The sequence below is a fragment of the Castor canadensis genome, chromosome 2 (assembly GCF_047511655.1).
Source record: "Castor canadensis chromosome 2, mCasCan1.hap1v2, whole genome shotgun sequence".
NCBI lineage: Eukaryota > Metazoa > Chordata > Mammalia > Rodentia > Castoridae > Castor > Castor canadensis.
The window spans coordinates 12,090,480-12,114,732 of NC_133387.1; the positions used below are offsets into that span (position 1 = coordinate 12,090,480).

Sequence of the window (24,253 nt, forward strand, 5' to 3'; positions counted from 1 at the left end):
TCTGAAATACAAAGACTAAACCTTAAACAATCAATATACACCTGAAAAAATGAAGCACACAAGGTTAAAATCGGCCACGTCTGAAAGTAAGCATCAGTGGGGGAGAAGGGTAAATGGAAAGGATGAAGGAGGGTGAATATGGTGACTGTATTTTTTATTTGTGTATGAAAATAGAAAAATGACAACTATTGAAATTATTCTAAGAAGGTAGGAGAAGAGATGAGGAGAACAATGGAGGGAGGGAACCTAATTAAGACATATTGTAATCTTATATGTAATTATCACAATGTATTCTCCCTGTACAACAATTATATGCAACTTTTTTTCAAATCTGAAAGAAAGAGACCCCAAATTTAATGTATACATGAGAGAACAGGATCTAAAAGAGGCCCCCTCATAGATCACTAGCACGTAAATTGCCAGGATTCTCCCATTTAAGGAAATTTATTAAGCATACAGAGGAATACTTTTAGGAACACACAATCTGACCATAAAAGTCTTCTTTGTTGTAAACTCAGGAGGGCTGTCTACTTCTATTTGGTCTCTCATTTGACTTTGGTGAAAGAAAACAAGAAGTCTTAGTCCTCATCTTTATCTGAATTTCTCTAGAAGTTTCCCAAGAGCAGCCTTAACTTCCTTGTTCCTCAAGCTGTAGATCAAGGGGTTCAACATGGGTGCCACCACAGCATAAAACAGAGCAACCATTTTCTCCTTGTTTTCAGAGGAGGCAGAGCGTGGCCCCAAGTAGATGAAGACCGTAGCTCCAAAGCACATGCAAACCACCGTGAGGTGGGAGGCACAGGTCCCAAAGGCTTTGTGACGTCCATGAGCAGAGTGAATGCACAGAATAGCAGCAACTATACGAGCATAGGAGAACAGAACCAGGGAACAGGGAAGAATGATCACCAGAAATCCTGAGATGGCCACCATGACCTTGTTAAAGGAGATGTCCCCACAGGCTAGTCGAAGCACTGCTAGGGTGTCACAGGCAAAGTGATTCAGAACATTGTGACACAAGGGAAGCTGGAAAGTGATGATTGTTTCCATCAGTGAATTGGAGAAGCCAGTCACCAAGCAGCCAGCAGCCAGCCCCAGGCACAGCCCTCCATGCATGATGACTGTGTAGTGCAGTGGGTAGCACACTGCGACATAGCGGTCATAGGCCATGACTGCCAGCAGGAAGAACTCAGATCCACCCAGTCCCAGGGAAGCACAGAGCTGGAGCACGCAACTCTTGAACGGGATGTGCTTTTGTGCTGAGAGTAAGTGGACCAGTGTTTGTGGGGCAAAGCTGTTTCCATAACTAAGATCTACAAAGGACAGAACACTCAGGAAGAAGTACATGGGAGTATGAAGCCTGCTGTCTAGTCTTATCAGAATGAGAATGAGCGAATTCCCCACAATAGTCACCAAGTACATGGCCAGGATCAAGACAAAGAGGACGACCTGAGTGCCCTAGTCACTGGACAGGCCCAGCAGAATGAACTCGCTCACCCATGTCTGGTTGGTAGTTTCCTGCCCCATGAGCTTCAGGACTGGAAGAATGATTTCAGACCCTACAGGGAACTTAAAGTTCATACAGACTCAGCTTGGACACATCCATGGTGAGAACCACAATAGGAACCAGCTGTGCAGATAAAAATCAAGGAGAAAAGCAGTCATATTCTCTGAATTCAATTTATAGGAACATAATATCCTCTTCGAAATGACTTCTCTGAATTGCAGAAGGGGGTCAATGAAGTTTTTTAAGGTTAAAATCCTATTTGACTTAGTAGTTATAGTATATACATACATGTATATGCACATACACACATATATAATGCATACACACACATAGACAATAAAATGTCTTTCTGATGAGAAAAAATTTGGTCCACATGAACAACTTTTTCTGAATTATAAATGCTATCTAGTACCACTTACCTCTTTCTTGTTTTCTGGGTTTCCACTCTAGAGATCTCAGACACAACCCTACTCAGCTCTCCACAGTGGAATGCATCCATAAGACTCTGATCTTTTACATAGTTTTCTTATACATTCCAACACTAAGAAATTTTGAGTTTGTTTTATGTAACTTACCCTTTTAATTCTACTGTCAAGTTAAAGACTTCCTCCCAACCTACTTTATACTAGTGGCCCCAGTTGGTCAACACCAACTAAAAAGTGTCAACTTCAAGGGTTAGATGTTACACAAAGAGAAAGTGTACATATGGCAAAAAATAGTCCCATGTATCACCTGAGGTGAATTTAATGAAGAATTTGATAATGTCAAGGTCCTACTTAATAGTAATATTTTCTCAGGGAAGATACAGCTCATTTATTTCCTAAGGAAAAGGCTTTGTTCTCACCAGTGAAGGCAGGAGAATAGGACATGGGAGCATTAATCACAAAATATTGTAGTAGTAGTAGTATGGTTTGTTTATTTAGACCTTAGTAAGTCTCTGCTCAAGACAGGAAAACATCAGGAAGATGAAAAGACAAACCGTAGAATGAGAGAAATACTTTGCAAACCAATTACCTGAAATAAGGTTAATATACAAAATATTTATAGGATATTTCGGCATACAATATAGCAAAACAAACAAAAAGCCTCTAAAGCACAATAAAACAAACATAACAACAGTATCAACCACATCAAAAAACTTTATTAACAAATGAGCAAAGGATCTGAATGTGCATTTCTCAAGTGAAGACCTGTAAGCACCCAGTAGGAGTATGAGAATATACTTAGCACCACTGTAGGAGTGAAGACTCCAGTAGGAGTATGAGAATATACTTAGCACCACTATTAGAGAAATTCAAGTTGAAACCACAGTGACATGTCCTCACACTAATAGTGATTCACGGACCAAAGTGAAATTTGTGGTAGGAAGGAAGAGATCCATTGTCAAAGAGTGTTGATTATGGCCTGAGGCCTTGGAGAGAACCCTACAGCAGTATATGAGGATGGGCACGTGATGACTGCTAATACTCATGCTGGGAACAACCATCGATTCTGGTTTTGACTAAAGGCTTGTAGATTCAGTCTACAAGTTCTAGGAGTGTTTTTTAGAGATCAAACACAGGAGGTTGGGGTACTTAAGATTAAATTTCAGTATCCTGAAGATAGCAATGTTCAGAAGTTCATCATAAAACACTCAGTATTCATATTGTTCTAAATACCAAAATGACAATGAAAAGTATTCAAAACAGAAAATTCAGAAATTGCATGTCAAACAGATTAGAGAAATAATCACTGTGACACATGCACCACATTCAACATATTTTACAGAGAATTTCCAGCCATCCACACCAAAATCCATTGAACAAAGTAGCTATAAGATTGGCAGAGAAATACACAATGTTTGAAGGTGTTAAGCATGGTTTTTCACTGAGGAAAAGGAAAAAAGGATTCTAAATCCTTGGCACAAGTGGGTAGTTTATGATCAAAAGTGATATCTTACTTGAATGTTCAAGGTCATTTTTTAGCCCATAACTAAAAAACAAATGTGCTGTCTTAATTCTTTTATATTCCTCTTCTTGTAATTTTCTGTTGTGCTATATTATTTGTACATGAATTTCTTTTGATTCTGCCATACTTTATGCTGGTATAAAGGGGATTTATTCTATAATCATAGGAAATTTCTTACAATGATTAGGAAATTTCCTAGCCACAAAAGCTCTGATACAAATACGGATTAACACTGTTCATGGTGTTTTCTTATCTTGATGTAAATGTGCTTTTGCTATTCCAATGCTCTTTAGAGAACCAATAACGGTGTCACTACAAAATTCAGCTGAATGACAATCCCATCCATCCTTCCCAATGTAACTGCTTTTTACTATACCTATGGATTCCTATACTTGCAGTTTTCAGAATATATAGATTGAGGGGATCTTTAGGTCCATTTTGATGACCAAGGGAGTTCTCTAAAAAGATCATAACTAACTTCTCTACAGATGCTATATTAAATTAAAAGTTTTGAACTATATTTCTCTCATGTGGGAGTGTTTTATTTTTCTCTATGTTTACTTTCTCCTCCCTTCCTAATATGACTGCAAGTTTGCAGTCATATTTTAGAAGAGAGTAACACTTCTGTCTTTCTCAATCTCTTGCTCACTCTCTCTCTCTCTACCCCTCTCACTCTCTCTCTCTCTCTCTCTCACACACACACACACACACAAACTCACACACAGAATTTAAGCTTTCTATGGGAAAAAGTTAGAAGACGAATGTTATTATAAAAAGAAAGAATTGACATCCATGAAGGAAAAAGGGAACCAAAAATACTCAAACACAATGCAAAAAGAGTAGGCTAAAAATGCCAAGAAATGAAAATTGAACCAAGTGAACAATGGAATCTGTGACTATTAGAGAAAAGATCATTGAAATAAACATTTATGAATGGCACTTCTCATTTTTAATCAATTCATGTTTTTTTAAATTTGTCTAATACTTTATACTCCACCAGCTCCAATACACCTTTACTATTCCTTTCCAGACTGTTATGCTTAGTGCTTTGTAGTGATGGTTTTCTAGAATTTGAGTCTATTGTAGAAAATCTGCCCAAAACAGTCACCAAGGAGAATCAGTGGATTCTCTGAAGCTTTGAACAGTGAGAACTTCAGAACTTACCCATGTATTCAACTCTTCATTTTTACATCCCCAAGCAAAGGCCAAAGGACTCAAAAACACTTACCTTTTATGTAGCTATGGCATTATTATTTCAACACAAGCTTAATTTCTGCTTTCCCATCACTATGTCATAATTTGTAAGGACACCAAGTACTTCACCAAAATCATCTCTAAATTACCAATGCACAGTGGAGATGTTCGTAAACGGACATGACTTTACTCAGAGCTTTTAGAACAGTTTTGTAAATAGACATGTGATGAAGAAAAGGAACCTCAGTAAAATGCACGGAGAGCCTAAAGGATCAGAGGAAGCACACAAATACCATCTGGAGCATAACCAGGAACCCTTGTCTTCTGCCTCCGTGGCCATCAGTCTCCCTCCCCTCTGCTAAGCTCCTGTCCAGCTCTTTGCTGTGGTCTCATTCCTCCCTCACCTCTTCTGTGTCCAAAATTCAGAAAAAAAAAAAAATCACGTGGACCTGGTTATAAGGGGGAAAAGAGCTAAATTTTTATTGCAAGTAGAAATGCCAATATTTAATGTCACCATAACAGATCTGTGCCTTTGGATCATTTTCATGTGGCTCAGATATTTTATTTTCACTTTAGGAAACCCTTTCCAGTGGATTGGTGACTTATGGAAATGAAAGATGTTCCTTAACACTGTACTGCATCAGCTTTCACACGTATAAATTCAAGAAAGTGACATAAATTATCACTCTTTCAGCAGTCAAAGACATAGTTACACAGCAAAAATTAAAATATCAAAACAATGTATTAAGTGAATATACAAGTGGAAATAACCTTGAAACTGTAAGAATATTTTAAAAATTTGCATTAGAAAGCAACCTGAGTGCTAGAGAGGCTGTATGACATTCTCGCCAGCTCTAAATGAGCAGTTGTGGGAATCATTTTAGACAGGTTTGTCACTTAGAGACTTGGTCTTCAAACAGAAATTCAGTTTGGAGAAAAAAAGACTTGGTTCTGAGTCTTTCCTTCCTGTGACATCTGCAAAGGAAAATCCGACAGTACACTGTTAGGGACCAAGGTTGTGAATTTATAGCATACTGATTAAGAGGTTAGGCCCATCTTAGGTTGGGAACCCTTAAATCTCTTGGGAAGTCTGGCTCCCAGTTTTGAATAACTAGATCCTTGATTCTTAGGACAAATTTCCAGTAGAGGACAACTATATCAAGCCACCATAGTCTTAGACTTGAATAGAGAAGGCTACAGATTTTAGGAAATTGGGTTCATGACTAATATTGTTGAATGTGTTAAAGAAACAACAACAATAAAAATGCCTGTCTCACCTTTGAGAGTGAGGAATACTGTCCTGTGTCTTTGAAATATGGCAGGCTGAGTAAGTTTGAAATTTGAAGACAGTGGTTAGAACACTTAACTTTTTCAAATTTAGGAAGGAATCTCAAAGGGCCAATTATATGTTGTTAATTAGGTTTCTTTCTTCCCATGACTCCCCCTGTCCCCAGTTTGGCCAATTCTGTGACTAACACCCTAACCTACAGTCCAAGTTTGCAAAGGAAAGTTTGCTTTCTTGTCCCTGGGGCAAAGGAAGGAGTTCAACAAACTTTAATTTCTCGAGGGAACTGCACCTGCTCTTCAGTGATTCCACATCAAATAGTGGGCACTTTCATTGACCTTGATGAGGATGCAGATGCAATAAAACCTCTACTTCTTCATTTAATTTGCCCATCTCAACTTTCCTTTGAGCAATAGCTACTGGTCCAAGCCACTCAGGGCTCCATACATGGTGATGCTCTCTGTGTATAATTTGATGAGAGCAAGGCAGGGGTCCATTTTCATTAGTATCCCTAATGAGTTTTTATCTATTCTTGAGCTGTTCTCTGTATTTTGAATTCTAACACCACATCCTAACTTCCTCAAGATTTTTGACTTTCCCTTTCTTTTAAGGAAGATAGATCTGGTCCTGGTTTATGACTCAGAAACCATTTAAATAAAAACACAAGTAACTTATGTGGAAGATACTCTAGTGAGGATGGTAAGCCTTGTGCAGTGAAATATGCAGAACTGAAAAGCATTTCTCACTTTCCCCAAGAATGAGGTGAAAATTTCCACAAGTGTGCACCTGTTTATATGAGAGCGTGCATCCTCGGCTCATCTACCTGAGGCTGTGCTAGAAAACCTGATTTCTGAGCTCTTTTTCTTAGTTCATTCTGAAACTGACAGCAATGGCATCCACTCCTGGGTGATGGTCTGAGAACCACTTTCTAAGAACAAACACAATCCGTGTGGACAGCACACAGCATGAGCAGTGGAGCAAGAGCTAGAAACACAACAGATCCAAGTCAATCCTGGGCCTTTAAAAGAAAAAGAAGTAGAGGAAAGAGGAGATCAAAGAAAAAAGTTATTTTTTCCTTGCTTTCCAAATGTTTTTATCTCATAAATCAGTTTTTTTCTTAATTACTGTTCTCTTTGTGGATTTACTATCTATATTTTTATTCTTTTAACATTATTTATATGAATGTAGGAGGAAACAGTATAAACTCATTTGCAAATTGTGCTTTTTCACATTTACTCACTATTAAGAACTAATTTTTATGGTGTTTATCAGGAAAAATTACATTTTTTTTCCTACTAGTCTAATGATTTGTCCTAACATTATTTATTTAGTATTACATATTTTCCTAAAATTATTTGAAATTTTATCTATGATATAGTAGATTCGTGTTTACAGAAATTTCGTTTTGGACTTCATTTTGATTCATCAATGCATTTGGCATATATCAATAGCATGGTTTTAATGGTAGTTACTTTGTAATATGGTTTGATATTGCACTGTCTCAAAAAACTTTCTGATTATTACTACGTAAAGTTTTTTTTCACATTAATCTCAAATTAACCTGATAAGTACAACTTACAAAATCGTGTGCTAGGCTTTGATTGCTACTACCTTGAATTCAAGTATTCATATGAAGGCTGGAGGCATGGCTGAAATGGGAGAGTGCTTGTTTAACAAGTGCAAGGCCTTAGGATGAAGACCTAATACCACCAAAACAATTCATTTGAAAATATCTACCTTTTACAATATTAATTATTCTTCATCCAAAAGTAGGTATCATTCCATTTATGTTAGGTCTTCTTTTATGGCTTACTTTATTTTTTTTTATTATTTTATTTTTCTTATGTGCATACAGGGCTTTGGTCATTTCTCCCCCCTGCCACACCCACTCCCTTACCACCCACTCTACCCCCTCCCTTCCCCCCACCTCCTCAATACCCAGCAGAAACTATTTTGCTCTTATTTCTAATTTTGTTGTAGAGAGAGTATAAGCAATAATAGGAAAGAACAAGGGTTTTTGCTGGTTGAGATAAGGATAGCTATACAGGGAGTTGACTCACATTAATTTCCTGTGCTTGTGTGTTACCTTCTAGGTTAATTCTTTTTGATCTCACCTTTTCTCTGGTTCTTGGTCCCCTTTTACTATTGGCCTCAGTTGCTTTGGAGGTATCTGCTTTAGTTTCTCTGCGTTAAGGGCAACAAATGCTATGTCTTACCTATCCTCACCCCTCCCTTCTATGCTCTCGCTTTTATCATGTGCTCAAAGTCCAATCTTATTGTTGTGTTTGCCCTTGATCTAATGTCTGCATACGAAGGAAAATATATGATTTTTGGTCTTTTGGGCCAGGCTAACCTCACTCAGAATGATGTTCTCAAATTCCATCCATTTACCAGCGAATGATAACATTTCGTTCTTCTTCATGGCTGCATAAAATTCCATTGTGTATAGATACCACATTTTCTTAATCCATTCATCAGTGGTGGGGCATCTTGGCTGTTTCCATAACTTGGCTATTGTGAATAGTGCTGCAATAAACATGGGTGTGCCGGTGTATGGCTTACTATAAATTTAAGTTTTCTCATGACCCAAACAATGTATGTACATATGAATATATGAATAAAGATAAAAATTAATTAATTAATTAAAGTTTTCTCATTAAAGTCTTCCACATGTGTTATTGGATTTATTACTTAGTTTTTGCTATTTTAAATGGGGATTTTTCCTATTAGTTTTAGAGAAAAAAGAAGATTCTTGAGAAGGATAATATATTCACTATTGACACTATTATGCTATAGAGGTTTGGTTTTGCTCAAAATTATCTCTGAATTAGCTGTCTCATCTACTAATTATATGAGAAGCTATAGTTCTTTTTTTCAAAAATCAGGAAGTATGTGGCTAGGCAATTGGTGATAGGACCACTAATACCTAAGTGACGTACTAGTTAGTGTATTTTTGGAAAGTCATGAATCATAAAAAATGTGACTTGTCCTGGGAATAGAAGGATAGTTTACCACCATAAAATGATTTATGCAGTTAACTACATTAGTAGGTCTTTAGAAAAAGGAATATTGTTATGTTAATTAATGGATTACAAAGATTTTGATAAGTTATGACACTCATTTCTTTATAAATCATTTAAAAATTAGAATTAGAAGGAAATTTCCTTAATGTGGTCAAGGTAAAATACCCCATTTCCACAAGAAGCATGGTACTTAATGGAGAGTCTAGAGGGATTCCTTAGACTCAGATTAGGATGCTCATTCTCATAGTTAATGACTAAAATGATGCTAGAGATTCTTGCTTATTGTATAAGAGAAAAAAATAAATGAGGTTACACAAAGATTATAAAGAAAAGTCACTACTGATTATAGACTCAATTAGATGCACAGGAAAATCTTTTTCCACAATCTATTAGTTTTAATGATACAAGTAGCTATAAATCCACCGTACAGAAGTCAATAGCAGCTGATTCAAGATGGTGACTAGAGGGAGGAAGCAGACAGCATTAGTTCCGTGGATCAAAAATTTTCCTGAGAATCTGGAGTCACACTTCACAGAAGAAAAAGAAAAAAACCACCAGGAATAAGCAAGACCCTGATACCCTGAACTCCCGGTCCATACAAAGGTTCTTCACAACATATCGCATTGAGAAAACAGGAGGGTTCCTGTGCTGCAAGACACTGGCTCCAAACCAGCTTGGGCAATCCAGTCCAACTGGTGAGAAATGCAGCATGCAGCATTCCCACAGCCACCCCCGGACGGACCGGCCTAGCCCCCTGAACAGACCAAATAACAGAGCCTGCAAGAGTGTCCTGCTGACAGCAGGTGGCAGATGAGCTGCTGCCTGAAATAAGGCAGATAGCAGTTCACAAAGTTCATCTCTTAATGCAACTACTTGGCGAGACTATGACAGGACTACTCCTTAAATACCACCACCAGTGCTGGATGCTGAAGGAGCAACACCCGAACTACTAAGACTGAAATTCCATTGTTCCTGCAACTGGAATTTTTTTTCTCTCTCTAAGTGCTTGTCTTGTTCACTGTCTGTTAGTCCACCATCTATCCTTGTAGATTTCTTTGGTTCAATAATTTTTTTTCTTTTTCCTTTTTTCCATTTTTGTCTTTCTAAGTGCTTGTCTTGTTCATTGTTTGTTAGTCCACCATCGCCCCCTGTTGATTTCTTTAGTTCTCTATTTTCTTTTCTTTTCTCTTTTTCCTTCTTGGTTGCATTACTTTTAATATCGTAAGTTAGCTAATACTACATTACACACAGAACAGGGACAGAAATAGCACCAAGTGGACTAATGGGAAGATGTAAAAAGGATGGAAACTATTCTCCCTCCAAAAATAAATTAGTACAGGATTCAGAGGGAAATGAAGAAAACGGATACCCAGTCCTAGACCCCAACAAAACAAAGATAGACTATCCTAAGGAACCCAATGAAGTCCACAAGAACACCCTGAAATCCTGCAAGAAATCACTGAAAATCTCTGGAGATATTACTAGACAAAGTCAAACAAAATGTACAGGAAGCACACAGGAAATTCCAAGACAATAAAAATAAAGAATATGAGAAACCACAAAAACAAATAAGTGAACTCATGAAGCCCTAAATAAACACCAAAGTGAAACAGAGAACACCATAAACAAGAGATAAATGAATTAAGGTCAAAAATTAACAATATCAAAGAGGAAATGACCCATGATATGGAAAACCTCAGAAAAGAAAAAAGAAACAGAAATACAAAACACAATGGAAGGCCACCCCAGCAGACTAGAACAAGCAGAAGACAGAATCTCAGAACTTGAAGATCCTATGGAAATTAAAGGAAAAACAGAAAAACTATTACTTAAACAACTCAAAACCTGTGAAAGGAATATGCAAGAACTTACCAACTCGATTAAAAGACAAACCTGAGAATCATGGGTATTGAAGAACTAGAAGAGAGGCAGCAAAAGGAATTTGTAACATATTCAACAAAAGAATAGCAAAAAATTTCCCAAATCCAGAGAAAACTATGCCCATTCAGATACAGGAAGCCTCCAGGACACCAAACAGACTTGACCAACATAAAACTACCCCACAACATTATCATTAAAACAAATAGCACAGAGAATAGATAAAGCATATTGAAGGCTGTAAGAGAGAACAAACAAATAACATGCAAAGGTAAACCCATCAAAATCACAGCAGACTTCTCAACGGAAACCTGAAAAGCAAGAAGAGCATGGAGTGAGGTCTTCCGGGGATTGAGTGAAAATAACTTCAACTCTAGGATACTCTACCCAGCAAAACTATCATTCAAAATAAATGGAGCAATAAAAGTCTTCCATGATAAGCAGAAACTAAAAAAATATATGACCACTAAGCCACCACTACAAAAGATTCTTCAAGGAATCCTGCACACAGAAAATGAAAACATACAAAACCATGAAAGGGCAGGCAGCACTAAACCACAGGAGAAGAAAAGTCAAGAAAGTACAGAATAACATTGATTTAACTGCACACAATCAAATCCTTAAACAACAAAGACAAATACATGACAGGAATCACCACATATCTATCAGACTACCACTGAATGTTAATGGCCTTAATTCCCCCATCAAAAGACACTGTTTGGCAAACTGGATTAAAAAGGAAGATCCAACAATCTGTTGCTTACAGGAGACCCATCTCATAGACAGAAACAAAAATATTGGCTTAAGGTGAAACGCTTGAAGAAGATTTACCAAGCCAGTGGCCTCTGAGAACAGGCAGGAGTAGCAATACTTATCTCAGACAAAGTACACTTCAAACCTACATTGATCAAATGAGATAAAAAAAGGACTTTCCATACTAATAAAAGAGGAAATACACCAAAAGGAAATAACAATTATCGACTTATATGCAACCAATGTCAATGCACACGATTTCATCAAACATACTCTAAAGGACCTGAAAACATATATAAACTCTAACACAGTGGTAGAGGGAGACTTTAATAGCCCCCTATCACCAATAGATAGGTCATCCAAACAAAAAATCAATAAAGAAATCCTAGTTCTAAACCGCACCACAGATCAAATGGTCCTAGTCGATGTCTACAGAATATTTCATCCAACTATTGCACAATATACATTCTCTCAGCAGCCCGTGGAACCTTCTCCAAAATTGATCATATCTTAGGGCACAAAGCAAGCCTCAGCAAATATAAGAAAATGGAAATAATACCATGCATTCTATCTGATCACAATGCATTAAAACTGGAACTCAACAACAAAAACAACAGTAAAAAATATGCAAACAGTTGGAAACTGAACAACACATTGCTCAATGATCAATGGGTCATTGGTGAAATAAAAAAGAAAATTAAAGGGTTCCTGGAAGTTAATGAAAATGAAAACATGACCTACCAGAACCTATGGGACACTGCAAAGGCAGTCCTGAAAGGAGAGTTTATAGCTGTGAGTGCATATAGTGAAAGGACAGAAAGACTTCAAATCAATGACCTAATGTTACATCTTAAACTCCTAGAAAAACAAGAACAAGCAAATCTCAAAACAAACAGAAAGAGAGAATAGTAATAAAGACTGAAATCAATGAAAGAGAAACAAAAAAAAATACGAAGAATCAATGAAACAAAAAGTTGGCTCTTTGAGAAAATAAATAAGATTGACAGACCCCTGGAAAACCTGACTAAAAGGAGAGAGAAAAAAACCCAAATCAGTAAAATCAGAAACACAAAAGGGGGATAAAAACAAATGCCATGGAAATCGAGGAAATGGTCAGTGATTACTTTGAGAACTTACATTCTAATAAGTTTGAAAATCTTGAGGAAATGGACAGATTTCTAGATACTTATGACCATCCAAAATTGAACCAATAGGACATTAATCACCTGAATAGATCTATAACACAAAATGAAATTGAAGCAGCAATAAAGTCTCCCAAAAGAAAAATCCAGGACCTGATGGATTCTCTACTGAATTCTATCAGACTTTCAAAGAAGAACTAATACCAACCCTCCTTAAACTGTTCCATGACATTGAAAGGGAAGAAAAACTGCCTAGCTCATTTCATGAAGCCAGTGTTACAATCATCCCAAAACCAGACAAAGACACCTCCAAAAAGGAGAACTACAGGCCAATCTTTTTAATGAACATTAATGCAAAAATCTTCAATAAAATTATGGCAAACCAAATCCAACACATCAGAAAAATCCTTCACTATGATGAAGTCAGCTTAATCCCAGGGATGCAGGGGTGGCTTTATATTATCTATAAAGGTAATACAGGACATTAATAGAAGCAAAGACAAAAACCACATGATCATCTCAATAGATGCAGAAAAAGCCTTCAACAAGATCCAACACCACTTCATGATAAAAGCTCTTAGAAAGCTAGGACTAAAAGGAATGTACCTCAACATTATAAAAGCTATATATGACAAACCTACAGCCAACATCATACTTAATGGTGAAAAACTGAAACCATTCCCTCTAAATCAGGAACTAGACAAGGATGCCCACTATCCCCACTCCTATTCAACACAGTACTGGACTTCCTAGCCAGAGCAATTAGGCAAGAAGAAGAAATAAAAGGAATACAAATTGGTAAAGAAACGGTCAAAATATCCCTATTTGCAGATGATATGATCCTATACCTTAAAGACCCAAAATATTCTACACAAAAACTCCTAGACACCATAAACAGCTTCAGCAAGGTGGCAGGATACAAAATCAACTTTCAAAAATCCTTAGGTTTTCTATACACCAACAACAAACAAACTGAGAAAGAATATATGGAAACAATTCCATTTACAATAGCCTCAAAAAAATAAATACCTAGGAGTAAACTTAACAAAGGATGTGAATGACCTCTACAAGGAGAACTACAAACCCCTGAAGAAAGAGATTGAGGAAGACTACAGAAGATGGAAAGATCTCCTGTGCTCATGGATTGGGAGAATCAACATAGTGAAAATGGCTATACTACCAAAAGTAATCTACATGTTTAATGCAATCCCCATCAAAATCCCAATGACTTTCATCACAGAGATTGAAAATTCTATCCTAAAATTCATTTAGAAACACAAGATACCGTGAAGAGCCAAGGCAATACTCAGCAAATGAGCAATGCTGGAGGTATCACAATACCGAGTTCAAACTATATTACAAAGCAATAGCAACAAAAACAGCATGGTACTGGCATAAAAACAGACATGAAGACCAGTGGAACAGAATAGAAGATCCAGATATGAATCCACACAACTATACCCACCTTACTTTTGGCAAAGGTGCTAAAAATATATGACGGAGAAAAGACAAACTCTTCAATAAATGTTGTTGTGAACAGTGGTTATCTGTCTGCAAAAACTGAAACTAGATCCATGTTTATCACCGTGTACTAGTATCAACTCAAAATGTATCAAATGACCTTAATATCAGACCCAAAACTCTGAAGTTACTACAGGAAAGAGCAGGAAACACTCTGGAAGTAATAGGTATAGGCAAGGACTTCCTCAATAGAACCCCAGCAGCTCAGCAACTAAGAGAAATGATGGACAAATGGGACTTCATGAGACCAAAAAGCTTCTGGCCAACAAAAGAAATGGTCTCTAAACTGAAGAGACCACCCACAGACTGGGAGAAAATATTTGCCAGCTACACATCAGACAGAGGTCTGATAACTAGAATATACAGGGAACTCAAAATACTAAACTCTCCCAAAATCAATGAACCAATAAAGAAATGGGCACCTGAACTAAACAGAACTTTCTCAAAAGAAGAAGTTCAAATGGCCAAAAAAAAAAAAAAAAAAAAAACGACACACACACACCATCTCTAGCCATAAAGGAAATGCAAATCAAAATCACACTAAGATTTCACCTCATCCCTGTTAGAATAGCCATCATTAAAAACACCACTAACAACAGGTGTTGGTGAGGATGTGGGGAAAAAGGAACCCTTGTATACTGCTGGTGGGAATGCCAGCTAGGGCAACCACTCTGGAAAAAAATGTGGAGCCTTCTTAAAAATTTAAACATAGATCTGCCATATAATCCAGCAATCCCACTCCTGGGGATATTCCCACAGGAATGTGACACAGGTTACACCACAGGCACTTGCACATCCATGTTTACTGCAGCACTATTCACAATAGCCAAGTTATGGAAACAGCCAAGATGCCCACTACTGATGAATGGATTAAGAAAATGTGGAATTTATACACAAAGGAATTTTACTCAGCCACGAAAAAGAATGAAATCTTACCATTCACAAGTAAATGGATGGAACTAGAGAACATCATTCGGAGCAGGTTAGCCAGGCTCAGAAGACCAAAAATCGTATGTGCTCCCTCATATGTGGACTTCAGATCTAGGGCAAATACAGCAATGTGGTTGGACTTGGCTCACACAATAAGGGGAAGGCACATATGGGAGGTATGGGGATAAGTAAGAAAACCAAAACATGAAAGCATGATGTCCCCACTGCAGAGGAACTAATAGAGAAACCTTAAAGCGACAGAGGTCAACACGAGAAGGGGATCAGGAACCAAGGTAAAGATGAGTGAGAGATGAATCAACTTGGGTTGTAACACACTTGTACATGGAAGCTATGCTAGGAATCTCTCTGTATAGCTATCCTTATCTCAGGTGGCAAAAATGCTTTGTCTTCCTTATTATTGCTTATGTTTTCTGTTTAACAAAATTAGAGATAAAGGCAGAACAGATTCTGCCTGGAAGAGAGGGGGTTGGGGGGGAGAGGGAGGGGGCAAGGGGCAGGGGGGAGAAATGATGCAACAATGTATGCACATGTGAATAAATGAATAAAAAAGAAGTCAATAGTATTTCTGTGCACAAACTATAAGCAAATCAAAATAAAAAATTCTGCTTATATCAGTGACACAAATCATAAAATAGTTAGAAATTGCTTAAGAGAGAATATACATGACTTCTGGGAACCCTTTACCAAAATCTATATTACTCCCAGTGTTCTTTGTCTACCTATTCTATTTTCTCCCAGTAATTAACACCAATCAATATATTAAGATCTTATTATTTCTTGTATTTATTGTCTGCTTCTCTTAAAGAGAAATCAAGCTCCATGAGGATAGATATTTTTGTTTGCTTTTGCTGTTGCATCTACAACATCTGGAAAAGTACCTGCCATTAACATTCACATCAAAATAGTTATTTTAAAGATGAAGAGAAGGTATTAAAATTCTAAGCAAACATTGCAGATTTTCTGAATAACTGTGAAGACATGCTTTGGGTGGGATGGTATAATATAAAGCTATTAGTTCAAAAGCAACCTGCAAGCAATCCAAACCCAAACAAATTTTGAAGTGAACTTTTTAGGGGATTTAATAAACTTATCAAAAATTATGTGGACTTATTCATTTTATAAATATTTGAATTAACTTTAAAAAGATGGATTGACCCATCCTGTTTGATATACTATATACTAAAAACCAAAGTTACAGAGAAATTAATTTTCAAATATATAATAATGATAAACAGACAAAAGAATAAACAGAGAAGAATCAAGATCTCAAAAACAGGTTCTGACCCAAATAAACCTAATACTATGCATTAAAGTTATTAGCAATGATGAAGAATGCATTGCTTAATAAATTGGCCACTACATGGAGCAAACAAGTCTGGCTCTTAATAAACAACATATGCACATCAGAGATTCTAAGGAAATAATTGCCAAAGGTAATACTAAAACTGTAGTTAATAAAAATATAATATATTTTATGGACAAATGGGCCTTCAGTGAATAATCACAGGAAAAGGGGGAGTTGGGTGCCAACACCTAGAATAATTAGATTGTTACAGATGCTATGGATTAGTTTGAGCAGTGGAAATAGTAAATTAGCAATATTTAAGGATATTAAACATATAACAAATCCTGAAAAAAACCCAATATATAGAATAAGATAGTTAACTGTGTAATGCATTTAAATATATAAACATAAATGCCCTCCCAAACATGCTTATTATAGTAAATACATTAGAATAGCTGTCCAAGAGGCAAAAAGAAATGTAAGTAAAAAATGAGAGAGTTCAGTTCTAAAAGTTGTAGAAAACTCTGTACATGCGATAATGGTTCATGTACTGGGAAATATTAACTGATTCTCTACCTTGAATTTCACAAAATAACTTGTTTCCTAATATAATAAATTCAGACAAATATTGACTTTATGTATTATATAAAATATAACTAAATAGTAAAGGAAGTGTCAATTAATACATTATTCAATCAGCAAGGCTTTAATAGTATTGCAAAGATACAGGCAATCAAACATGATAAACTCAAAATGCCCTTGTTTTATGCAGAGAAACTAATGCAGATACTTTAAAGCGACAGAGGCGAATAGAAGAAGGGGACCAGGAAGTTAAAGAAGGTAACACATGTACAGGAAGGCAATGCGAGTCAACTACCTGTATAGCTATCCTTCCCTAAACTAGCAAAAACCCTTGGTCCTTCCTATTATTGCTTATACTTTCTCTTCAACAAAACTAGAGATAAGGGCAAAGTAGTTTCTGCCTGGTAAAGAGGGAGGGTGGGGAGAGAGATGGGGGAGGGGAGGAGGAAGGGAGGGAACATGGGTGGGGAGGGGAAGGGGTAGAAATGACCCAAACATTGTATGCACATATGAATAAAAGAAAAAAAAATGCAAATAAATGAAGATGTGCTCCAATAAAAACTTATTTATGAACAATGAAAAAAATGCCCTTGTTTCCAAGAACCTATGGTTTACCTGATGATTACAAGTACATGACACTTAACAAATAAAGGGTATTTTTGCTTCTGTTTTCTATTGTTTTATCATGTGTATAATAAGGCAGTGACACATAGTTAAGACAGCAATGTGGAGAGTAGGGCTATGAGAATGTGATCCACCTTGTCAGACAATCTTAGAAAAGAGCACCTCTATCATTTCCAGAATTATGATTCTAGCATCTATTAATCTCACAATTAATAGGTCAACTAGTTGTACTATTTTTAATTTTTTGAGGAACCTTTTTACTGTATTCCTCACTGGCTGTACTAAATTACATTCTCACTGACAGTGCAAGAGTTCCTTTTTCTCCACATTCCCACCAGCACTTGTTATCTTTAATCTTTTTGATAATAGTTATTTTTACTGGGAGTGAGGTAGTATCTCATTGTAGTTCTTGAACTTTTTTTATTATTATTATTTTATTATTCATATGTGCATACAAGGCCTGGGTCATTTCTCCCCCCTGCCCCCACCCCCTCCCTAACCACCCACTCAGCCCACTACCTCTCCCCCATACCCCCTCAATGCCCAGCAGAAACTTTTTTGCCCTTATTTCTAATTTTGTTGAAGAGAGAGTATAAGCAATAATAGGAAGGAACAAGGGTTTTTGCTGGTTGAGATAAGGATAGCTATAAAGGGAGTTGACTCACATTAATTTCCTGTGCGTCTGTGTTACCTTCTAGGTTAATTCTTTTTTATCTCACCTTTTCTCTAGTTCCTGGTCCCCTTTTCTTATTGGCCTCAGTTGCTTTTAAGGTATCTGCTTTAGTTTCTCTGCGTTAAGGGCAACAAATGCTAGCTAATTTTTTAGGTGTCTTACCTATCCTTACCCCTCCCTTGTGTGCTCTCGCTTTTATCATGTGCTCAAAGTCCAATCCCCTTGTTGTGTTCACCCTTGATCTAATGTCCACATATGAGGGAGAACATACGATTTTTGGTCTTTTGGGCCAGGCTAACCTCACTCAGAATGATGTTCTCCAATTCCATCCATTTACCAGTGAATGATAACATTTCGTTCTTCTTCATGGCTGCATAAAATTCCATTGTGTATAGATAACACATTTTCTTAATCCATTCGTCAGTGGTGGGGCATCTTGGCTGTTTCCATAACTTGGCTATTGTGAATAGTGCCGCAATAAACATGGATGTGCAGGTGCCTCTGGAGTAACCTGTGTCACAGTCTTTTGGGTATATCCCCAAGAGTGGGATTGCTGGATCAAATGGTAGATCGATGTTTAGCTGTTTAAGTAGCCTCCAAATTTTTTTCCAGAGTGGTTGTACTAGTTTACATTCCCACCAACAGTGTAAGAGGGTTCCTTTTTCCCTGCATCCTCACCAACACCTGTTGTTGGTGGTGTTGCTGATGATGGCTATTCTAACAGGGGTGAGGTGGAATCTTAGTGTGGTTTTAATTTGCATTTCCTTTATTGCTAGAGATGATGAGCATTTTTTCATGTGTTTTTTGGCCATTTGAATTTCTTCTTTTGTGAAAGTTCTGTTTAGTTCCCTTGCCCATTTCTTTATTGGTTCATTAGTTTTGGGAGAATTTATTTTTTTAAGTTCCCTATATATTCTAGTTATCAGTCCTTTGTCTGATGTATAGGTGGCAAATATTTTCTCCCACTCTGTGGGTGTTCTCTGCAATTTAGAGGCCATTTCTTTTGATGAACAGAAGCTTTTTAGTTTTATGAGGTCCCATTTATCTATGCTATCTCTTAGTTGCTGTGCTGCTGGGGTTCGTTGAGAAAGTTCTTACCTATACCTACTAACTCCAGAGTATTAACTACTCTTTCCTGTATCAACTTTAGAGTTTGTGGTCTGATATTAAGATCCTTGATCCTATTTGAGTTAATATTGGTATAGGGTGATATACATGGATCTAGTTTCAGTTTTTTGCAGACTGCTAACCAGTTTTCCCAGCAGTTTTTGTTGAAGAGGCTGCTATTTTTCCATCGTATATTTTTAGCTCCTTTGTCAAAGACAAGTTGGTTATAGTTGTTTGGCTTCATATCTGGGTCCTCTATTCTGTTCCACTGGTCTTCATGTCTGTTTTTGTGCCAGTACCATGCTGTTTTTATTGTTATTGCTTTGTAATATAGTTTGAAGTCAGGTATTGTGATACCTCCAGCATTGTTCTTTTGACTGAGTATTACCTTGGCTATTTGTGGCCTCTTGTGTTGCCATATAAATTTCACAGTAGATTTTTCGATCTCTTTAATGAATGTCATTGGAATTTTGATGGGAATTGCATTAAACATGTAGATTACTATTGGGAGTATCGACATTTTTACTATGTTGATTCTACCAATCCATGAGCATGGGAGATCCCTCCACTTTCTATAGTCTTCCTCAATCTCTTTCTTCAGAAGTGTATAGTTTTCCTTGTAGCGGTCATTCACATCTTTTGTTAGGTTTACACCTAGGTATTTGATTTTTTTTGAGGCTATTGTAAATGGAATTGTTTTCATCCATTCTTTTTCAGTTTGCTCATTGTTAGTGTATAGAAATGCTAATGATTTTTTTGATGTTGATTTTATACCCTGCTACCTTGCTATAGCTATTGATGATGTCTAGAAGCTTCTGAGTAGAGTTTTTTGGGTCTTTAAGGTATAGGATTATGTCATCTGAAAATAGGGATATTCTGACAGTTTCTTTACCTATTTGTATTCCTTTTATTCCTTCTATTTGCCTAATTGCTCTGGCTAGGAATTCCAGTACTATGTTGAATAGGAGTGGAGATAGTGGGCATCCTTGTCTCCTTCCTGATTTTAGAGGGAATGGTTTCAGTTTTTCTCCATTAAGTATAATGCTGGCTGTAGGTTTGTCATATATAGCTTTTATAATGTTGAGGAACTTTCCTTCTATTCCTAGTTTTATTAGAGCTTTTATCGTGAAATGGTGTTGGATCTTATCAAAGGCATTTTCTGCATCTATTGAGATGATCAAGTGGTTTTTGTCTTTGCTTCTGTTAATGTGGTTTATTACATTTATTGATTTTCATATGTTGAACCACCCTGCATCCCTGGGATGAAGCCTACTTGGTCATGGTGAATAAACTTTTTGATGTGTTATTGAATTTGGTTTGCCATTATTTTCTTGAGGATTTTTGCATCAATGCTCATTAAGGAGATTGGCGTATAGTTCTCCTTTTTGGAGGTGTCTTTGACTGGTTTTGGGATAAGGGTAATACTGGCTTCATAAAATGTGTTCGGCAGTTTTCCTTCCCTTTCTATTTCATGGAACAGTTTAAGGAGAGTTGGTATTAGTTCTTCTTTAAAGGTCTGATAGAATTCAGCAGAGAATCCATCAGGTCCTGGACTTTTCTTTTTGGGGAGACTCTTGATTGCTGCTTCAATTTCATTTTATGTTATAGATCTATTCAGGTGATTCATTTCCTCTTTGGATGATCATAAGTATCTAGAAATCTGTCTATTTCTTTAAGATTTTCAAATTTATTTGAATATAGGTTCTCAAAGTAGTCTCTGATGATTTCCTGGACTTCCATGTTGTTATCTCCCCTTTTGCATTCCTGATTCTACTACTTTGGGTTTTTTCTCTCCTCATTTTAGTCAGGTTTGCCAGGGGTCTATCGATCTTGTTTATTTTTTCAAAGAACCAACTTTTTGTTTCATTAATTCTTTGTATGGTTTTTTTTTTTGGTTTCTATTTCATTGATTTCAGCTCTTATTTTTATTATTTCTCTCCTTCTATTTGTTTTGGAATTTGCTTGTTCTTGTTTTTCTAGGAGTTTCAGAAGTATCATTAGGTCGTTGATTTGGGATCTTTCAGTCTTTTTAATATATGCACTCATGGCTATAAACTTACCTCTCAAGACTGCCTTAGCTGTGTCCCATAGGTTCCAGTAGGTTGTGTTTTCATTTTCATTGACCTCCAGGAACTTTTTAATTTCCTCTTTTATTTCATTGATGATCCATTCTTCATTAAGTAATGAGTTATTTAGTTTCCAGCTGTTTGCATGTTTTTTGTCTTTACTTTTGTTGTTGAGTTCTACTTTTACTGCATTGTGATCAGATAGTATGCACAGTATAATTTCTGTTTTCTTATATTTCCTGAGACTTGCTTTGTGCCCTAGGAAATAATCTATTTTGGAGAAGTTCCATGGGCTGCTGAGAAGAATGTATATTGTGTAGAAGTTGTATGAAATGTTCTGTAGACATCAACTAGGTCCATTTGATCTATTGTATATTTTAGATCTTGGATTTCTTTATTGAGTTTTTGTTTGGATGACCTATCTATTGATGATAATGGGGTGTTAAAGTCTTCCACAACCACTGTGTTGGCGTTAATATATGCTTTTAGGTCTTTCAGGGTATGTTTGATGAAATTGGATGTGTTGATGTTGGGTGCATACAGGTTAATGATTATTATTTCCTTTTGGTCTATTTCCCCTTTTATTAGTATGGAACGTCCTCCTTTATCTCATTTGATCAATGTAGGGTTGAAGTCTACTTTGTCAGAGATAAGTATTGCTACTCCTGCTTGTTTTCGGGGGCCATTGGCTTGGTAAATCTTCTTCCAGCCTTTCATCCTAAGCATATGCTTATTTCTGTCGGTGAGATGGGTCTCCTGTAAGCAACAAATTGTTGGATCTTCCTTTTTAATCCATTTTGTCAAATGGTGCCTTTTGATGGGTGAATTAAGTCCATTAACATTAAGTGTTAGTACTGATAGGTATGTGTTGATTCCTGTCATTTAGTTGTCTTAGTTGTTTGAAGGTTTCATTGTATGTGCCTACTTTGAGGTTACTCTCTACTATCTTGCTTTTTCTTTTCCTGTGGTTTGGTGCTGCCTGTCTTTTCATGGTTAAGTTGGGTGTCACTTTTTGCATGCAGAATCCCTTGCAGAATCTTTTGTAGTGGTGGCTTTGTGGTCACATATTGTTTTAGTTTCTGCTTATCATGGAACACTCTTATTGCTCCATCTATTTTGAATGATAGTTTTGCTGGATAGAGTATCCTGATGTTGAAGTTATTTTCATTCAGTACCCTCAAGATCTCACCCCAGGCTCTTCTTGCTTTTTATGTTTCTGTTGAGAAGTCTGCTGTAATTTTGATGGGTTTACCTTCTTATTTTACTTATTTTTTCTCTCTTACAGACTTCAATATTCTTTCCCTAGTTTCTGAACTTGTTGTTTTAATGATATGTCATGGGGTAGTTCTATTCTGATCTGGTGTGTTTGGTGTCCTGGAGGCCTCTTGCATCGGTATGGGAATATCTTTCTCTAGATTTGGGAAATTTTCCATTATTATTTTGTTGAACATATTGTGCATTCCCTTCGCTTGCACCTCTTCTCCTTCTTCGATGCCCATAATACTCAAGTTTAGTCTTTTGATGGAGTCAGTGAGTTCTTGCATTTTCTTTTCACAGGTCTTGAGTTGTCTAATTAATAGTTCTTCAGTTTTTCCTTTAATTATCATTTCATCTTCAAGTTCTGAGACTCTGTCTTCTGTTTGTTCTATTCTGCTAGATTGGCCTTCCATTTTGTTTTGCAGTTTTGTTTTGTTCTTTTTCCTGAGGTTTTCCATATCCTGGGTGGTTTCTTCTTTAATGTTGTCTATTTTTGTCCTGAGTTCATTTATCTGTTTATTCATTGTGTTCCCCGTTTCACTTTGGTGTTTATACAATGCTTCTATGGTTTCCTTTATTTCTTCTTTTTCTTTTTCAAATTCTCTATTTTTGTTGTCTTGGAATTTCTTGAGTGACTCCTGTACATTTTGGTTGACCCTATCCAGTATCATCTCTATAAAATTCTCGTTGAGTACCTGTAGTATGTCTTCTTTTAAATTATTTTTGTGGGCTTCATTGGATCCTTTGGCATAGTTTATCTTCATTTTGTTGGAGTCTGGATCTGAGTATCTGTTTTCTTCATTCCCCTCTGGTTCCTGTGCTAATTTTTTGTTGTGGGGAAACTGGTTTCCCTTTTTTTCTGTCTTTCCATCATTGTCTTTGGTGTTGTTACTGTTCCTGTACCGTGTGCAATTAAGTATTTTCTAGCTTTTAATAGTGACAATGGTAATATTTAGAATGGAAGGGTAAGCAGAGATGGAAAGCAAGAAGTTAAAGAAAAGGGAAAAACAAACAGACAAGAAGGAGAATACAGAACAAGGAATCAGACATGAAAGTTTCAAAGGTATAAACAGGGAGCTTTAGTGTACTAATTGACAGTAAGCTGAACAGACATTAGAGAGACATAGAGAGGATTGAAAATCAAAAATCAGAAAAAAAAGATAAGAATAAAAATAAAAAATAAGTAAATGAAAAAAATATCTATATATAAAAATAAATTAAAATAAAGTGAAAAATAGAAAAATTTTAAAAACCCAAAAAACCAAAAAACCTCCAAGTTCAAATGCAATGAAGTTCCAGTCTTAATAATTTGGGTGTCCATCTCAATCTCCAATCCTGGAGATGTTGCCTCAGATGTTGTTCTGTAGTTGTCTCATCAAAGGGGACGCATAAAGTAGAACAAAACTACACACACACACACACAAAAACCCCACCAAGTGTCCCCAGTTCAAATGCAATACA

General features: G+C 36.5%; 1 pseudogene; it reads right to left on the reverse strand.

Annotated features, from left to right (window-relative positions):
* Window positions 1-591: 591 nt before the first annotated feature.
* Window positions 592-1,524, reverse strand: LOC109674880 (olfactory receptor-like protein OLF3; annotated as a pseudogene).
* Window positions 1,525-24,253: the final 22,729 nt, after the last annotated feature.